Raw genomic sequence first — 6,143 nt, forward strand, 5'->3', positions numbered from 1 at the left:
GAATTTCTAAGTTACTTTCTACCATCTCCTCCACCCCCATCCCCCCACACACACTCTCATCAAAAAAGGAAGAGATTTAATATCTGCCATTTATAGATGTTAACTGATTGATTGACTAATGGCACTTGAGTGTGAATGAGTTTCTGTAAATGCCTAACCATAGTCAGGCCTATGTATTTTGATCCTTTTGTCTCTAATTAGAAATGAAAAAACTGTATCCCTGTTAAAGCAATTTCAAGCATCTGAGAGAAGAAAGGCAAGAATGGTTCCGAGAGGTAAGGCCCACACTAAAGGTAAATCTGCTTGACTCCTTTTAGGATAATTGCGTGTGTGTTTTGAAGGGACAAAAGGCTTCTCCTTGAAATGGCCTCTTAATCACTGAAGGAGACAGGTGAGGCTGTTAGAGACCTGTTCCTCAGTGTGTGGCTGCTGCTGTTTCCTGACCTCTGCACTGGCCTGGTGCCCTGCTACCCAGGACAACTATGTTTCTTGTGGTTTCTTTTACAGAAGCTTCACTTGATTCCAGATCAGATCATACAATGGGGCTGGAAGGCAATCCCACTAATGTAGGGTAGATTGTCAGATGAAGGAGCTGCAGGTAGACTATGGTGTGAGTTAAGACCAGCAGTCAGATTCATGGTTGTGCTCAAAGATGCTAAGTAGAGAATCCAGCTCTCTGGATTAATAAGATGCTCAAGGAGCCTGGACCAGACATCAGGAAGAAATCCAGGTCACCAGTAGGAGAAAGTGAAGGCATAATCTTCAAGATCAGGGTCCCAGGCAAACCTGTGGTATTTGAGAAGAACACAGAATAAAAGTACTGATTTGGAAACCAAGACTAGATGAATCATTGAGACTGTAGTCCCTGGAAACAGCTGCCACCTTGGGGTGAGGCAAGAAGGTTCCATATTCTGTGCAAGAATTCTTTTGGGGTCCTCCTCTAGTCATGCTACTTCATGAACAAGGAATATACTATGCTAAGGAGCTTGTGCCCAGAATCTAGACTCTTGCTCGAATGACCCTGAGCCTGCTTCTGGAGCCTGAACATGACCTTTCCTTGTCCATTCTTTAAGTAACTGACAGCCCCACCTGTGTGGGCACCATTAGTGCTGAACTGAGGCTATGAGGTGACTTTTAGGGAAAGAGTAAAGATAGACAGAGCTAGCATTTGGACAGGTAGTTCTAATTTCTACTCACTTGCACAGAAGACCCATCAAGGTGCAAAATGAAGCCGGAACTGGGAAGAGAAGGATGTATGGCCAAGGGGCTCTCATTTGTGTTCTTGGGCCTGGTGCTCCGTAAACTTCCCTGACCAAAGGAAAAAACTGACTCCAAAGCTTGAGATCTTCTTGAACTTCCAGGTAAGAATTAAGATGTTAGAGGACAGCCCGGCCTGTGTGACTCAGTAGTTGAGTGAGCATTGACTCATGAACCAGAAAATCAGGGTTGGTTTTGATTCCCTGTCAGGGCACATGACCAAGTTGTGGGCTTGATCCCCAGTAAGGGATAAGCGGGAAGCAACGATTCTCTCTCATCGTTGACATTTCTATCTTTCTCCTCTTCCTCTCTGAAATCAATAAAAATACTTTTTAATAAATGATGTTATAGGACACAAGGTTTCTAAATCACAGCCCTTTCTCAAAAGAATTACCAGAATTTTCAAGTGTACAGGGTTTTACTTGCTTAATTAGTGCTTAATATTTTTTAAAAACTCCAGTTTGGGGATTGTGAAACAAATACCTGGGGCTCAGGAGTGGGAAGAGTCTGTGGTAGCTTCAGGATACAAGAATCTCCCAATGGCATTTACATTGAAGAAAAAAAAGTTAAGTGAATTGGAAGAATTTAGATCCACTAGTCTGCCATCTTTAAATAAAACTTCCTTTCCTTATTGACTTCCTAGAATATATCCCTATGCTTTCTTTGGTATTTCTGGAAATGAAGTTTCTGTTAAAAAAAAAAAGTGTGTTATTAGAATATACATGTTTATTAATTTGCATAATGTGTTATTTGTGTTCGTAGTTTACTTTGCTTGTCATTACTAAATGTACTAGAAGAAAAAATATATGTTTAATACTAATGTTGTTCATAATCCTATGTCTATCTGTGAGATACTATGATATATATGTCCAGAATTTGTCTGGTTAAAACACACACAAATCCTTGCTTTGATGTAAGTGGTTTTTCCCACAAGTGCATAAACATTTTGAAATCATACAAGAGATGTTTAATGTATAAGATTGGTCACTTAGCAAGTTGATTCTTAGAGAAAATATGAAGGATACAATTATTAAATAATATAACCAAAATTTAATCAACCAAACAAGAATAAATACCATAAAATTAGTGTTGTCAATTTCAAATTAGTCACTTCAGGAGGACAGACATTTAATCCACTACTCAGAATATTTTTGGAAGTTCTCTTTTGGGAATTTTGGGTACCTTTGGTACAAATCCTTTGAAATATCCTAAGTGATGTGAATCTTCATCAATTGAGGTCAGATTTTATTTTTAGAGAGAGCAAGAAGCCAATCAAAGCCAAGGCTGCTAGATTAGACACATGATCAAGCTGAGTTGTTCCACTTCTGATCAAAATGAAAGCATACTTACAAATCCTAGAATGGTGTGTTTATGTGGCTTTATACATTTCTACTGCATTGAAGACAATTTTAGATAAAAGTTAAAAAAAATATGTTCTGAGTATCATTAGAATATGTGATTAGCTTCCTAAGGTTATGATTTTAAAGAAAAATTACATTTGGGTATATAGCTTTTAATATACATTTTTTAAGTAGAAAGCTTTTATTCCCACCAAAATGAATTCTAGGTGAATTAAAAATATTTTTTAAAGTAAGCTATAAGATTTTAGAAGAAATTACAGGTGATTAGCTGACATCATAACAAAGTGAGAACCTTTAAAGAACAATTGAGCCCTGGCAGCTGTGCCTCAGTGGTTAGAGTGTCAACCTGTGCACTGAAGGGTCACAGGTTCGATTCCTAGGCAAGGACAGGTACCTGGGTTGCAGTTTCTATCCCTGGTCCTGGTCAGAGTGTGTGTAGGAGGTATCCAATTGATGTGTCTCTCTCATCTCTCTCTCTCTCTCTCTCTCTCTCTCTCTCTCTCTCTCTCTCTCTCCTCCCTCTCTCTCTCTCCCCCCTCAGTTCTACTCTCTTCTACTCTCTCTAAATATTAATGGGAAAAATATCCTCAGGTAAGGATTAATAAAACAAAAGAACATATTGATATAATCAATGGTTAAAAAAATAAAACATCAGAAAAGATGCATTTAGAAAATGAAAACAAATGGATAAAGAGGTTTAATAAAGCCACATTTCTTTTAAGTAAAAAACCCTTAGACCTAACCAGTTTGGCTCAGTGGATAGAGCGTGGGCTTGTGGACTGAAGGATCTCAGGTTCCAGCCAAGGGCACATGCCCAGGTTGTGGGCTTGATCCCCAGTAGGGGGCGTGCAGGAGGCAGCCGATCAATAATTCTCTCATCATTGATGTTTCTATCTCTCTCTCCCTCTCTCTTCCTCTCTGAAATCAATAAAACTATATTTTAAAATAAACAACCTTAAATTCTTATACTCAGTGAAAGTAAAGAAACACTCTCCTAGGCTATGGGAGTATAAATTGTCATGACTTTCCTCTTGAGCAAATTGGTGGTGATATGTAAGAAATGACTGGAAAACATGTTATATTCTTTGACCTAGTAAGTTAAGTCATAAGAATGCATTTTAAGAAAGTTATTATAAATGCATGCAAAGATTGATATTCAAGTAACGTTTTTGTCCTAGTGAAAGAAAAGAAAATAATCTGATGTCCAACTATAGGGGATTAAATTAGTAAACTTCGGTATTTCCATATATAACAGAATAATTAATGACAGGAAAAAGTTGATAATATACAGGTTTTCTAACAATAACACAACTACAACCATTTTACTTCTATAGACAGACTAATCTATTTTCAAATACTCCTAATTCAGTCATTTAACGAGGAACAGACCTGTGTGGGTGTGTATTATATATCCGTACTTTGGAAACACTCCCATGAGGCTATGCTGCACACTCCCTTCCTTTCTGGATACAGTGTGATTTCTAGTCATGGACGTTTTCTCACTGGCAATGCCATAGACTTTAACCCAGCCTGAATGAGGGCAGGAACCTCGCTGCCACCCGCACAGAGCTGCCTTCTTTGGTGGGCACATTGTACTGCTTTACATTTTCATCCTGAGCAAAGAGGTTTCTACTTCCTGAGACATTCAGAGTAGGTGATTTAAAGCTTATGATTATCACTTCAAGACTGTGTCTGTTTTTAATGACAATTTAAATCATAGAGAACAACATTGCCCAATCTACCGATACCTTTTCTACACCAGATGACCACTTAAACCCTATCTTTCTGCAGATCTTTGCACCCTCTCACATGTGTTTTCTTTTAGTTAATACTAAGAATACGATTTTGATTATGCATTTATTTTAGTGTGCTAAAGCTTGAGCTCCTTCATCATATTTCAGTTTTGTTTAATAGTTTATAGGGGTTAAAATATCTCCAATGAAATAACCAAGCTGCATTCAACTACATAACAGAGGGTATTTTCTTAGTACTTGAGAAGAAAATATCCAAAAGGGGACCTTTTAGGAATGATGGAAATGTCTCAAATGGAAAAAAAGGGATTTTTTAAGCTAAAAAGTAGTTCTTGAGAAAAGGATAATACTGAAATATTGGAGATTTTTAAAGTTTGATTAAAAATCACATCTTTATGTGGCATTTCAAAAATATCGATGAAATAATTTTAATCATCGGGTTTATATTGTAAACTAAAGAGGTAAAATAAGTTGTACATTTGATATAGCATAAAGCTCTAGAAAATTAAAAATGTTTTTAAAACTTTTATTAATATAAATAATCTTCTGTCTAAACTATAGGTCTGATGCAGTTATGTTTCTCACCTGGGCATAAGGAGCAGTGTAGAACAGGAGTTAAGATCATGGACTTCAGAGTCAATCATAACCCATCTGAGCTGTGGTTCTACCACCCACTCCCTGTGTTACCTCAGGAAAACTTCTATTTCCTTCCAGGTACAAAAGGCATAATAATCCGTACCTTGAAAGTTCGTTAAAAGATAAATGAAATAATACATAAAGACCTTTGTAGAGTTCTTGGCTCATAATAAGCACTAAATAAGTGGTGGTTGCCATTATTACTACTAATTATACTCATTTTAACACTCATTAAATATCATATTGTTCTCTTCTAAATTGTCCTTTCACTCAGTTATGCTGCCTCTCTAAATCCATTTTAATTTTGATATTCTCCTGAGACATCCTTTACTTTTCTGGTTTGTGTTGATCTCTAGTTGCTCCTTGAAATATTCTTACTTCTTAGCCCAAATAAACTATAAACTACTAGAAATTAGGATGCCTTCTATTATTTCTGAATTCCTTAAATTTATTACTAGAGGCCCAGTGCATGAATTCGTGCATGGGTGGGGTTCCCTCGCGTGGCCTGCGGAGATTGGGCCGAAACCAGCAGTCCAACGCCGCCTGCCACTCCTGCCTGCCACACCCGCTCATCCCTGCCCAGCTGCGCCTGCCATGGGCTCACACCCAGTCAGTTCTGATTGGGAGAGGCTCGTGCTCTCACCAACCGTGAGCCCTGTGTCTGGTGCCCATCCCAAGGTGGGGTGGACGGGGGACGGGGAAGGATGCAATTTGCCCTCCGGGTAGGCGGTGGGAAGCCCTTGCCACCCAGGATCCGGGTCTGTCTCACTGACATTTGTGCTGGTTGCTGGGAGCCACCTGGAGGTCGCTTTTATATTGTTTCTTCTTTGTGGAGCATCTAGGAAGGGGAAGCAGGAGTACCCGAGGCCAACTTCCAGGAGGTCAGCAGGGCTGTCAGGATTGTGCTGGTGGTGCCAGACCATCGGTGCCTGGACCATTATGTCGAGCAGTGATGGCGAACCTATGACACGCGTGTCAGAGTTGACACGCGAACTCATTTTTTTGGTTGATTTTTCTTCGTTAAATGGCATTTAAATATATAAAATAAATATCAAAAATATAAGTCTTTGTTTTACTATAGTTGCAAATATCAAAAAATTTCTATATGTGACACAGAACCAGAGTTAAGTTAGGGTTT

Source organism: Myotis yumanensis, unplaced genomic scaffold (assembly GCF_028538775.1).
Source record: "Myotis yumanensis isolate MYYU_CA2020_CCGP unplaced genomic scaffold, mMyoYum1.0.hap1 SCAF_4, whole genome shotgun sequence".
NCBI classification, from domain to species: domain Eukaryota; kingdom Metazoa; phylum Chordata; class Mammalia; order Chiroptera; family Vespertilionidae; genus Myotis; species Myotis yumanensis.